The sequence below is a fragment of the Giraffa tippelskirchi genome, chromosome 5 (assembly GCF_054371585.1).
Source record: "Giraffa tippelskirchi isolate mGirTip1 chromosome 5, T2T-mGirTip1v1.2.pri, whole genome shotgun sequence".
Taxonomy (NCBI): Eukaryota; Metazoa; Chordata; class Mammalia; order Artiodactyla; family Giraffidae; genus Giraffa; species Giraffa tippelskirchi.
In genome coordinates, this window is record NC_137279.1 from 163496712 (window position 1) to 163511387 (window position 14676).

Below are 14676 nucleotides of genomic sequence, written 5' to 3' on the forward strand. Positions count from 1 at the left end.
CAGTGAACAGGGTCTACTCTTCATTGCGGTGTGCGGGCTTCTCATTGCCGTGACTTCTCTTGTTGTAGAGCATAGGCTCTAGGCATGCAGGCTTCAACAAATGGGCTTAGTTGCCCTGGCATGTAGGATCTTCCCTGACCAGGGATCAAACCCGTGTACCTTGCACTGGCAGGCAGATTCTTAACCACTAGGCCACCAGGGAAGCCCTTTAAAGCTAGACTTATAATTCCCATGCATGGATAAGAAATGTAGCCTTGAGTCAACGCCAGAGGAGGAGGTAGAAGTGAGGTTTCAGTTGAAAGCCAGGACTCTTGAAGGGCTGTTGATTTATGAGAAAGGGTCCAGGAAACTTACAAAGGCCCAGGTAGGTATTAAGAAAGCTTTCTGCCCAGCCCTGAGCTCCAAGTAGGAAAAAAAAAAAGTCTATTGTGAATAAAATTAAAAGTCAATCCTGAACTTCGTGTTCAAAGATGGAATATGAACTTACATGACACACACAGATTGCAAATCTCTGGCAGAGGAGAAAATGGTACAAACTGGAAATGCTGGCTACCCAGTGGCTGCCTGCACAGAACCAGGGCATAAACCTCATGGCCCATGAGCCATAGCCTCCCAGAAGACCATACTATTCACTGAGGATGAGGCTGTATGAGAAGATACACACAAACTGAACCACCATGGGAGAAACAAAACTCAAAGGTGACTGGACAATCTGGAAGAGATTATAATATATTTTTTTTAAACCTCACAGGTGTTTATTTCATCTTATTTTTTAATCTATTGGCTGCACTGCACGGCATGTGGAATCTTAATACCCTGACCAGGATCAAACCCATGCCCCCTGTATTGGCGGCATGGAGTCTTAACCACTGGACCAACAGGGAAATCCCTGAAAGAGATTATAAAATAAACATTTTAAAGATATAAGGGTTTGAAACCATTAGAGAAGAAATGAGCAACAGCAACAAAGGTCTGAAAGAAAACTAACTACAGATGACAGAAATGAGAATCATAAAGTGAAAAACCTGTGACACAACCGTTTTTATTTAGCTGAGGCAGAAGGCAGATCTGAGGGAATAGCTCTGAATACCGCACAGAAAGTTAGAGGCGTCGAAGGCTGTTTTGGGCGAGTCCATGGAAGCCCTGGGCAGCCGGGCTAGGTCATAGCTTTTCTTCCAAGGAGCAAACGTCTTTTAATTTCATGGCTGCGGTCCCATCTGCAGTTATTTTGGAGCTCAAGAAAATAAATTCTGTCACTGTTTCCATTGTTTCCCCATCTATTTGCCATGAAGTGATGGGATCGGAGGGAGAAGGCAATGGCACCCCACTCCAGTACTCTTGCCTGGGAAACCCCATGGACGGAGGAGCCTGGTAGGCTACAGCCCATGGGGTCGCGAAGAGTCAGACACGACTGAGCGACTTCACTTTCACTTTTCACTTTTGTGCACTGGAGAAGGAAATGGCAACCCACTCCAATATTCTTGCCTGGAGAATCCCAGGGACGAAGGAGCCTGGTGGGCTGCCGTCTATGGGGTCGCACAGAGTCGGACACGACTAAAGCGACTTAGCAGCGGCAGCAGCAGATGGGATCGGATGCAATGATCTTAGTTTTTTGAATGTTGAGTTTTAAGCCAGCTTTTTCACTCTCCCCTTTCACCTTCAGTAAGAGGCTCTTTAGTTCCTCTTCACTTTCTGCCGTAAAGGTGGTGTCATCTGCATATCTGAGGTTATTGGTATTTCTCTGAGCCATCTTGATTCCACTTTGTCCTTCTTCCAGCCCAGCATTTTGCATGATATCTTCTGCATATAAGTTAAATAAGCAGCGTGACAATATACAGTCTTGATGTACTCCTTTCCCAATTTTGAACCAGTCCGTTGTTCCATATCTGGTTCAAACTGTTGCTTCTTGACCTGCATATAGATTTCTCAGGAGGCAGATCAGGTGGTCTGGTATTCCCACCTCTTTAAGAATTTTCCACAGTTTGTTGTGAGCCGCACAGTCAGAGGCTTTAGTGTAGTTAATAGAGCAGAAGTAGATGTTTTTCTGGAATTCTCTTACTTTTTCTATGATCCTATGGATGCTGGCAACTTGATCTCTGGTTCCTCTGCCTTTTCTAAATCCAGCTTGAACATTTGAAAGTTCTCAGTTCATGTACTGTTGAAGTCTAGCTTGGAGAATGTTTAGCGTTAATTTTCTAGTGTGTGAAATGAGTGCAATTGTGCAGTAGTTTGAACGTTCTTTGGCATTGTCTTTCCTTGGAATTGGAATGAAAACTGACCTTTTCCAGTCCTGTGGCCACTGCTGAGTTTTCCTAATTTGCTGGCATATTGAGTGAAGCACTTTCACAGCATCATCTTTTAGGATTTGAAATAGCTCAGCTGGAATTCCATCACCTTCACTAGCTTTGTTCTCAGTGATCCTTCCTAAGGCTCACTTGACTTCACATTCCAGGATGTCTGGCTCTAGGTGAGTGATCACACCATCGTGGTTATCTGGGTCATGAAGATCTTTTTTGTATAGTTCTGTGTATTCTTGCCACCTCTTCTTAATATCTTCTGCTTCTGTTAGGTCCATAAAATTTCTGTCCTTCATTATGTCCATCTTTGCATGAAATATCCCCTTGGTATCTCTAATTTTCTTGAAGAGATCTCTAGTCTTCCCCATCCTATTGTTTTCCTCTATTTCTTTGCATTGCTCACTTAGGAAGGCTTTCTTATCTCTCCTTGCTATTCTTTGGAACTCTGCATTCAGATGGATATATCTTTCCTTTTCTCCTTTGCTTTTAGCTTCTCTTCTTTTCTCAGCTATTTGTAAGCCCTCCTCAGACAACAATTTTGGCTTTTTACATTTCCGTTGTTTTTTTAACCTTCCCAATAAATGTGTGAGGTTGTGGGGCTTCCCCAATGGCTCAGTTGGTAAAGAATGCACCTGCAATGCAGGAGATGCCAGAAATGCAGGTTCGATTCCTGGGTTGAGACAATCCCCTGGAAGAGAAAATGGCAACCCTCTCCAGTATTCTTGCCAGGAAGATCCCATGGAGAGGAGCCTGGCAGATTGCAATCCATGGGATTGCAGAGTCTGGACATGACTGAGTACAGGGCAGAAGATCTTATCCAAGTTAAACAAGTAACTTTAGTCTCAGAGAGAATAGGGGCCTTTTTCAGAGCCACTAAATGGAGTAGTAGAGCCCAAACAGGAACATAGGAACCCAGAACTTCTGATTCCAAGTTTAGTATTCTTTCTAGGCCACCCCCCCAAAAAAAACAATGGACCCGCCACAAGCTGGATTATTTGGTAGACTGTTTCTTTCCTCATAACATCAAGTTTCTCTTTGCTGTAGTTCCTCAAATTTAGAACCTAGTGTACCTAGTGTACCCTCCTCTTTGGTTCTCTCCTATCAAGAACTTTATTCATAAAATAATATCCAATATTAGTCATTTACACTTTAGTATGAATTTAAGTCAATATACATTTCCATCATTATCTTCCAGTTGAATAATAGCAAGGCTGTTTCTCCTATCAAAATAATTCCAGTAGCATAAGACACTCTGGTAGTTTTCTTTTAAGGATGTTTATTTGGAGCCCCTAGTGAAAAACAACCTGAAATGTATTCACTACCCTGATGTGTAAAGTGTCTTTTAACACAGCATTGTGAGCTCCCTAAAGGACAGGATCATAGCTGTCTTGTTGGCTATTGTATACCCAGTGGTTGGACACAGAGCCTTTCATATATTTAAGACTAAATAGTTCAAGAATAAATATATTCAGCCTAACAGATATAGCAAGTCATGTCAAATATGTTGCATTTTCATAAGCTGAGGAAAATTACACTAAATGACATACTTGGAAAAAGTTTCACAGCCACTGGTAAGATTGGAAAAAAGATCTTTAAGGCACCTAAATAGTGCACTCTCTGACGATGAGCCACTTATGAAATTAGGTCAAAAAGAGACTAAAACAATAAAACTAGAAATAGGATGTAGATTTTGATATGGTGGCAAAAGGGATCTTCACAATATGGCACATCTAGAGTTTCTTGGTTTTTAGTCACTATTTTAATGTAATAATTGTGTTTTTACACTGCTGTATGGCAAGTAGAATCCTGACTTACATTCATGGTCTATCATATTTCTTACATTTACACATTTCTTCTTTGAAATGTGAAGTTGTTATGTGGGGCTGTCTGATGGGGACTTTTTATAACACGGTGAGTGGGTTGGGGAGTTGTCCCTACCCCCCGCCCCCCAGAACTGGACAGTGGCCTCTGGCTCCCAGATCAGAGAGCAAAATATTTATCCAAGACAAGTTCAGGTGGTGTTTCTCAGGAAGAATCAAACAAAAGTTGAGCAAAAATAAAAGTGTGAATAAAATGTCCTATTAAAAAATTAGCCTTGAGGTCAGAAATGCAAAGGAAGGTGAGGACCTGCCAACATTTGGAGCATAAGATAGATGAGATTCAGTGATTTAGAATTGGGATCAATAACAACATAAGCCTAATTCTTAATCAGTGTTTTCAGAATACGGGGTGTGTGTGTGTGTCTGTGTGTGTGTGTGTAGGGGTGGTCTTGATAGTATAAAGGAAGGTGCTGTATGTTCAGTCACTCAGTTGTGTCTGACTCCTTGCGACCCCATGGACTGTAGCCCACCAGGCTCCTCTGTCCATGGAATTTTCCAGGCAAGAATACTGGAATGGGCTGCCATTTCCTACTCCAGGTGATTTTCCTGACCTGGGGATCAAACCTGCATCTCTTGCATTGCCCACATTGGCAGGCAGATTCTTCACCATTGTGCCGCCTGGGAGGCCCAGTATGAAGGAATGCGTTCTCAGTCACTTCAATCATGTCCAACTCTTTGTGACCTGGTGGACTGTAGCCCACCAAACTTCCCTGTCCAGGGGATTCTCCAGGCAGTAATACTGCAGTGGGTTCCTGTGCCCTCCTCTAGGGGATCTTCCCAACCCAGGGATTGAACCTGTGTCTCTTTGGTTTCCTGCATTGGCAGATAGGTTCTTTACCACTAGTGCTACCTAGGAAGCCCCAATATGAAGGAATAGGATTTAGCAAATTGTGTCCTCTATTGGTTTTGATTTCTTGCTACTGCGACCTCAAAATAAATGGAAATACTGTGCTCCTTGAAGGCAAGGATAATATCTTGGACAACCATTTGGTTTTTAGTGTGTCTTATAGATGCTCAATAAATATTTATTCAATTAATTAGTCCACCAAAGAAGACAAATTCAGTGATTGCTTGTTCAATATAATAATAAAATGCTCAAATGTTATTAAAGAACTAGTTACTTTTAATCTAACATTCAAGTTGCTGTAGGGTTTTTTTCCCTGTAACTAGTTTATTGCCCAGTAGAGTAGAACTAGTATATCTCTTAACTGGTTTGATTTTTTTGTGTGTGTTTTGTATTTTATTTTTCAAAAAAGAAAAAAGTAAAATCAATATCTGAATTCAAATGCACTTCAAAATATGGGTGCATTAAAGTAACTAAACACAACAATTCAGATGTAAACCACCTTGTACCTGTGCAAAACAGTTGGGACATATAAAGTGTTATTTTCACATACTATTAGGTAATTCATGATTTGTCAAGATTCCCAGTTATCTGAGAACACTTAATGGGTTATCACTGGCGTAATTCAGGAAGACTGTCTGCAAACCTTCAGCCTGACATCTTTGCAGAAGTAATAGTAAATACCATGGAGATCCTTTATAGTAGTATTTTTTATAAAAGTTTATATGAACATTTTTGTTATTTATTTTCTTTCTTTGTAATGTGCTTCCTAATTTGTGGTCTGCCTCATTCCAAAAGGGTAATGAGGAAGTAAGTTGAATTATATATGGATTTTCAGTTGCTTCATTCAGGGAATGTAGAACAAGCTTCTGAAAGTGTAGCCCAGCTCTAATCACTTCTCCACTAAGCCCTTCAATGACTCCTACAACCTGAAACAGTTCTGCCTGGTGCCTTCCAACACATTACGGAATCTTGATAAGAGATTCAGCTGCAGACTGGGCAGGTGGTCGCCATGGAAGTCCCGTAACACCAGATTAAAGACACTGGGTTTTATCCTGCAGCCACTTGGGAGCCGTTAAATTATTTTAAATAAGGGCATGGTATAATCACATTTAGATTTCTCATTATATAACCATCATACAGCATTTTTCTCTGGGAATCTAGTTCTTCACTGACCTTTCTGAAAATAAAGCCCACAGAAGGGGTAACTCTTCCTCTGAAAACTATGGACTATATTGAGGCAGTAACAACCCATGTACAAGTGTGAGCACAAATAAAGGTACAACAGTCATATCTCATCTGGGCAGTGGCCACATGCGTGCCCAGAGAGAGAGAAATCTTCACAAGGATTTCTCTCTTTGGAACTTCTGTGAGAATTTGATCATTGTCACTGGAAAGAAATTAGTTGGAGAGGCTCTTTGAGTAGTAAAGAATCTAGTGGGTGAGTGGCTAAGGGAGGGATGACCTTTGTCCTAGCAGACTCACAGTGTCTGCTTCTTTTGAAGCCTTGCTGATCACTCTCACACCCTAAATAACTCCAGGGACATAGGGAGGCATTTCAAGCACTTAGTATTTACCTATACTATGGTACTAAGGACATTATTTTACAGAACTACCTGTTTACTTATCTCCTCTCCCATTATTCTGTGAGTTACTCTGGAACAGAACTAGTCTTTCATTACTGTATCCTCAGTGTCTAGCCCAGTGCATCATTCACAAGGGGGACACTCAGGAGTTTTTTTGAGTAAATGAATGTACAAATGATAAAAATATGGGCTTTATATATGAAACCAGACGTGGCTGTTCAGAAGAAGATTTCAAGGGAGATTGTGAAGGCTCCAGCTCCAAGGGTACTTGGGGATATAGTGGATAAACTTACATTGATGTGCATAATGAAGAACTGATCTGCAGCTGGCAATGGAAGTAAATGACTTTCTGGATTCCTCCAACTCTGACTAGATTTTCCAAATTTAGTCACACATAATAGACTCAAAGGACATAATATGCTAGTTTCTAGAAACATCATCTTTCAGTTTATTTTATAGACAGATATTAATGGTGCATCTACACAGGGATGGCTTGACTGGGGACACAATGATGAAAAAGAACATAAGTTTTTAAATTAAATGATGTAGTTTGGTATCCATATTTTTTGAATTTATGCATGAGTGGCTGGATAGGTGGGGAATGGGTGACTGACACATAAATAGGTTATATTAGTTGCCTAAAATCATAAAATTAGACAGGTGAAATAAATACAGAAATTCTGATTTCTGGAGCTATGTTGTGTTCCCATGCAGAGGAAGAAGAACAATTGATTCAAGATTTTTTTTATATTGATAGAAACAGATGCAGTGTATTCTGCTATGTACCAGGTGGTCTGAAGGAAGGCTTTAAATTTAAACTGTAATCATTAGAGACCCCTCAAGTGGAGTTACCCCTAGGTCAAAAATTAAGTAGGAAAGACCTTGTTCTAAAATGAGTTGGTTTATTCTATGCATTTTAATATATTTGGGGTTAAATTCATAAATGAAGAGATAATCCTTGATAAACTCTTAAATATTTGAATACCAATAATGAAATCATATGCTGGGAAAGACTGAAGGCAAAAGGAGAAGAGGGCGACAGAGGATGAGATGGTTGGATGACATCACTGGTTCATGAACTTGGGCAAACTCCAGGAGATGGTGAGGGACAGGGAAACCTGGCATGCTGTAGGCCTTGCAGTTGCGAAGAGTTGGACATGACTTGGCGACTGAACAACAACAAATGAAATCATAATTAAATCAAGTAAAATGTAATAGTAAATGTCTACCTAGCATTGATATTCCCTCCTGGATTCCTTGGAATTTGAATGGGGATAAAATTTTTTAACTTACAGTTCTTGGATTTTATTTCAATATTTATTTCAATTTCAGTGTAGATCTACACACACTAACTAGCTTAATGACAATGAATGCTGGCATTTCTATCTAACAACATAGAAAAGTATTTTAATGAGAATGATGTAGTTGTACTTAGGGAAGATACTCTGGTAGTTGTTAGTATATGAATTATACAAATAAATGCAATTTCCTGCACCCTGAGCCTGCTGTGTGGCCATGGGTAGGTCAGATAGCCTTTCTCAACTCTATTGTTTGAATTTACAAAAGAAGAAATTTGCCTAAGCTTTATATTTAAATTTATTTTGCATTTTTAAGCACTAAAATATGTTATATGCCTATTTGTCTACAAAATAAGATCCAATTTGATAAAATTCAATAAATAATTTGAACATTTCAGTTCAGTTCAGTCACTCAGTCATGTCTGACTCTTTGCGACCCCATGGACTGCAGCACGCCAGGCTTCTCTGTCCATCACCAACTCCCAGAGCTTGCTCAAACTTATGACTTTTTGAACATTTACTGTGTTCTATTTACCGTGGCAAGTTCTGGTATATAATGATGAATGTATATGACATTTGTTCAATGAATGCTCCTCTGTTTATTCATCCAACACATAGTTACTGCTCAGCACTAGGAATATATAATTTACTTTATTAGACTCCCTGGGCTGCTGTAACAAATTATCACAGACTTGGTGACTTAAAACAATGGATATTTATTTTCTCTTAGTTCAGGAGGCCTGACATTCAAAATCAGCTGTGTGCTTAGGAAAGTATCTATTCCTTACCTCTTCCAGTCTCCTATGGCTGCAGGCATCCCTTGGCTTGTGGCCACATCATTCTAGTCTCTGCCTATGTGGTCACACTGCCTCCCCCTCTTCTCTGTCTTATAAGGACACTTGTATTTGGATTTAGGACCCATTTGTATAATCCAGGAATGTCTTCTCATCTCAAGATCCTAATTTGAGTGTCAAGACTGTAAAAATTCTTTCCAAATAAGGTCACATTCCGCAGAAAGTGAAGAAGAACTAAAGAGCCTCTTGATGAAAGTGAGAGAGGAGAGTGAAAAAGTTGGCTTAAAGCTCAACATTCAGAAAACTAAGATCATGGCATCTGGTCCCATCACTTCATGGGAAATATATGGGGAAACAGTGGAAACAGTGTCAGACTTTATTTTTTAGGGGCTCCAAAATCACTGCAGATGGTGATTGCAGCCATGAAATTAAAAGACGCTTACTTCTTGGAAGGAAAGTTATGACCAACCTAGATAGCATATTAAAAAGCAGAGACATTACTTTGCCAACAAAGGCTATGGTTTTACCAGTAGTCATGTATGGATGTGAGAGTTGGACGATGAAGAAAGCTGAGCACCAAAGAATTGATGCTTTTGAACTGTGGTGTTGGAGAAGACTCTTGAGAGTCCCTTGGACTGCAATGAGATCCAAACAGTCCATCCTAAAGGAGATCAGCCCTGAGTGTTCATTGGAAGGACTGATGTTGAAGCTGAAACTCCAATGCTTTGGCCACCTCATGCGAAGAGCTGACTCATTTGAAAAGACCCTGATGCTGGGAAGGATTGGGGGAAGGGGGAGAAGGGGACGACAGAGGTTGTGAGGGCTGGATGGCCTCACCGACTCAATGGACATGAGTTTGGGTAAACTCCGGGAGTTGGTGATGGACAGGGAGGCCTGGCATGCTGCGATTTATGGGGTCGCAAAGAGTCGGACACGACTGAGCGACTGAACTGACTAACTGAACTGAAGGTCACCTTCGGGCTTCCCATGTGGCAACAGTGGTAAAGAACTCACCTGCCAATGTAGGTTAGATGTAACAGGTGCTGTTTTGATCCCTGGATTGGGAAGATCCCCTGAAGGAGGGCACGGCAACCCACTCCAGCATTCTTGCCTGGAGAATCCCATGGAGAGAGGAGCCTGGCAGGTTACAGTCCATAGGGTTGCACAGAGTCAGACATGACTGGAGAGACTGAGCATACATGTAAGGTCACATGCACAGATTCTTGGGATTAGGATGTGGACGTATATTTCTGGGAGCCATCATGAAATCTACTACAGTGACCAAACACACATAAAAACAACAAGCAAAGAAAAATATTTCTTTGCCTTCATGGAGTTTATAGTTTACTTGGGGAAATCGACATTAAATCAAGACATAATTATAAAACATATAGTTATAAATAATATATTGTAATCAGGTCTATGAAGGGAAATTACAGAGTGCTTTGAAAGATTTTAACAAGGGCACATCATTAAGGATCGAGGTCAGGTCAGACCTCTGAACAAGTGACAGTTAAGCTGACCATCAATGACTATGTAGGAGCTGAGGCATGGGGAGGGGCTGTTAGAGAGGTTGGGAGAGACTGTTCCAACAAACAGAACATTATTTGCAAAGGCCTTGAGATGGGGATTTGTGAATGAAGTGAAGTGAATGAAGGTCATTGTGGCTGGAGTGTCCTGAGAAGGGGAGAGTGGAGTGAGGTGAGACTGGGTCACATCAGGGAGGGACTTGAGAGCCATTATCAGGACTTATGGAAACCTAAGTACAATGAGGAACCATTGATGTATTTTAAACAGGAGGATTTGAATTGTTTTTTTAAATGTTACTGCAGCTAATATTTGGAACTTGTGTTCTTGGGAAACAAGATTGAAAGCAGAAGAAAAGGAAATTTTAGGTAAGAGGTAGCTAAACTTGGTCCAGGGTAATAGCAGGAGAGATGAGGGAAGTGAATGGATTCAAGTTAAACATTGCAGGTAGAGTTGACATGGTTTGGGGAAGGACTGGCTATAGAGAAATGAGGCAGAGGGAAGCTTTGAGGATGGCTTTCAGTCTGTTGGAGGAACGGGCACTAAACAAATGACCATAATAGAGGGATTCATTAGGTGATTAAATAATACAGATTAGAGAACTTCTAATAGTGCCTGGAAGGTGGGGTTGGAGTGGATAGAATGCCAAAGGCCTCAAAGAATGTTTGTTAGGTAAAGTGGTGGAGAAGAGCATTTCTTATAGAGGAGGAATATGAGGAAAAATATCCAGAGACATGAAGGTGCATGGTATGTTCAGGGAGCAGGGAGGATCCCCTGGAGGAAGCATGCAAGTGAATGTTTGTGTTCCCAACAGCATCTCTTTTTAATGTTTATTGTGGTCCTTTGGGCACAGTACTATCTTGATTCTTCTTGCGACCTGGCCTTCCTACCATAAAATGACTCAAACTGATTGTGACCATCTCAGACAATGCCATTCAACCAACAACTGCAGACGCACAAGTTCCTAAACTGAGTAAACATTCAGTTCAGTTCAGTCACTGAGTCATGTCCGACTCTTTGCGACCCCATGAACTGCAGTATGCAAGGCTTCCCTGTCCTTCACCAACTCCTGGAGGTTGCTCAAACCCATGTCCATCGAGTTGGTGATGTCATCCAACCATCTCATCCTCCGTGAGGATCCACCATTCCCTTCTCCTCCTGCCTTCAATCATTCCCAGCATCAGGGTCTTTTCTAAAGAGTCAGTTCTTCACATCAGGTGGCCAAAGTATTGAAGCTTCAGCTTTGGCATCAGTCCTTCCAATGAATATTCAGGAACAATTTCCTTTAGAATTGACTGGTTTGATCTCCTTGCAGTTCAAGGGATTCTCAAGAGTCTTCTCTAACACCACAATTCAAAAGCATCAGTTCTTCAGTGCTCAGCTTTCCCTATGGTCCAACTCTCACATCCATACATGACTACTGGAAAAACCATAGCTTTGACTAGACAGACCTTTGTCAGCAAAGTAATGTCTCTGCTTTTTAATATGCTGTCTAGGTTTGTCATAGCTTTTGATTTATTTAATCCAGATATAGTTGGTTGATGGTTTAGTCACTAAGTTGTGTCTGATTCTTGTGATCCTAAGAACTACAGCCTGCCATGCTCCTCTGTCCATGGGATTTCCCAAGCAAGAATACTGGACTGGGTTGCCATCTCCTTCTCCAGGGGATCTTCTTGACCCAGGAATTGAACCAGGATCTCCTGCACTGTAGGTGGTCTCCTGCACTGCAGGCAGATTCTTTACCAACTGAAATACCAGGAAAGCCCAGATATGGAAGATGCCCAATGAATAAGTGTCATTTTTTAGAATTTGGCAGGAAATGTGAACTTTCTTCTGGAAGTAACACCATGTGCCCATGATAGACTTGTTTAGTTTTTAAGTGAATACCCAAAATCCAGGCTCTTTTATTCTCAGTGTACATGAGTAGTAGTGGTTAGGTAGTGGTATGATGTAGCAAAAAGTAGGGGATGGAGTGGAAGGAAATACCTGAAGTCAGGATGGGTTGGATACATGACACAACCTTCTTTCCGCTATCAGCATAATGTGTTTGCACCACAAATTTGACCCTTTCCCTCAAGTGTTCAAAGCCTTTTGATAGTTCCATTCACCTGTATCAATAGTTTCCAAAATAGTTTCCACTGATACACACGTGGCAAATGACAGTCACGGGGTGGCACTATTCTGCAGAGTAAGCCCCAGGGTCACTGACACTTCTGGGCATGCCAGCTGTATTTCTACCCTTTATCCCGCATGCAGGCAAATGTATGGGAATGCAAGAGCCTGAGAGTGACATTTTTTCAATAGGGATAACTTTGAATCTGATGTGCTTTCATATACCACCCAAGTAAATGTTTGCAAATACGGGGAATTTTAGGGTCAACAATTATTGGTTTTTGAGAAAAGAAGCTCACTCAAATAAAAAATATATATATACCAATACTTCAGCCACCTGATGCAAAGAGCCGATGACCATTGGAAAAGACCCTGATGCTAGGAAAGATTGAAGGCAGGAGGAGAAGGGGGCAACAGAGGATGAGATGGTGGGATGGTATCACCGAGTCAATGGACATGAGTTTGAGCAAACCCCAGGAGATGGTGAAGGGCAGGTAAGCCTGGTGTGCTGCAGTCCATGGAGTTGCAAAAAGTCAGACAAGACTGAGAGACTGAACAACAACAACAAATGTCTTAATTTTATTTAGCTTATTGTGCTTAGCATGACTAGGGGCATTTTTAAGGGACTGAATACCAGGATTGGCAGTGGTGTTACCAAAGTTTTTCATGGCTATACTCTGGCATATGGGTGCTTATCCCAAGGGTCACTTTTCTAGAGATTACTGAGTAAAAAAAAAAGAGAGAGCACCATGTGCAAATTAATGCTTTCTACTGCCACCTCTACTACCGATAACCACTGATTTACTGAGTTTCTTACCATATACAGGGTAGAATGACAAAGGTTTACAAACATTACTTAATAATTAAAATAAATACTAGACTTGCCAATCATTATCCCCATTTTACAGGAGAGATAAGTGCAGGTGAGAGTTAAAGAATGCACCCAAATTCAAATCCTTGTTGTATCAGAGCTAATATCAGAAAGGAAGGTCTAGTTTAAAATTATATGATCTTAATCATTATTCATATTTTATTCTATATTTATAAATAAACAAGGAAATTGCTACCTGGGACACATATAGAAGAGACTCTGTATTTCTAATCACCCTGGAGATATCCCTTAGAGAATAGTTATGGGTAAAAGGAGCCTCTGATGGTACATTTTTCTCCCCAAGGCATAGGAAGGCAGACAAGAGCCATGGAGAGCTTTGCCTTGGCACGCTTTGACAACATTCCACAAACTATACTCCTTCCTTCCTCCCTCCCTTCCTTCCTTCCTCCCTCCCTACCCTGTTTCCCCTCAGTCCCTTCCCTCCCTCCCTTGAGCTCCCTCTTTCCCTCCATTCTACCCTCCCCCTATCTCTCCCTCCCCACTCCTTTCTTCCTCCCTCGCCCCGTCCTTCCATCTCTGGTCATCCATTCTCCTGTCTTCCTTCACAATTCCCAGTTAGACTGTGATCTAAGCATTCTTAATTATAAGGCATTCTCATCTCTTCATAGGTGCTCCTTGTATGTTTTTGATTGATGACTGCTCAGTGGTGGAATTACAACCACATCAGCTGAATCACCTTCAACATTAGCACAGTGACAGATGTTCCATACATCTCTTTCTCTCTGCCATTTAGAAGGAGCTTAGCATCTACTCTAAGAGATTACAGTCTCTACGGGGGATCCAGACATGTGGAAAATGGCTCCAACGCATGGCAGGGATCAGGATTATAAGTAGGGACAACATATAAAGGGAGTGAAAAGAGAATCATTGGGGAGGTGTGGAGGAGCTTCATTTAAACTAGATCCTGCAGATGGGGAAGGATTTCAATAAATGAGAATGGGATGGAGTAATCCTGGAGGAGGGAATAGCATGAGCAAAGTGATGGAGGTAGACATGTAGAAGTTGTGGTCAGGAAAAGATCCATCATCAGTTGTGGTTTGATCAGGGATACAAATATATGCTGCCAGAATATTTTAAGATGAATTATTGGAAAATAGAGGAATGAACTATTTTTTAAAATTATGGAGAGAACCTTTTGCTCTATGTGAAATTTTGGCGCCATATTTGTTGAAAGGCACACATTTCCTTCTTTACTTCCATCATCATTTTCATTGTTGTCATAATCACCATTATTAAACTTTATGACTGTGCAGCTTTTTACAAGTTCTCATTCATAGCTTCATTACATATTTAATACCTCTTCATTGAGTTGATGGCATGGTTTCGGTGGAAAGTAATGAAAACTGCAAATGATGCTGGCTAATACAATAAAAAGGATATGTTCCCTCATGTTATTGTTCAGGTAACGTTGGCTTTAAGAAGATATGCCATGATGGGGCAGGATGG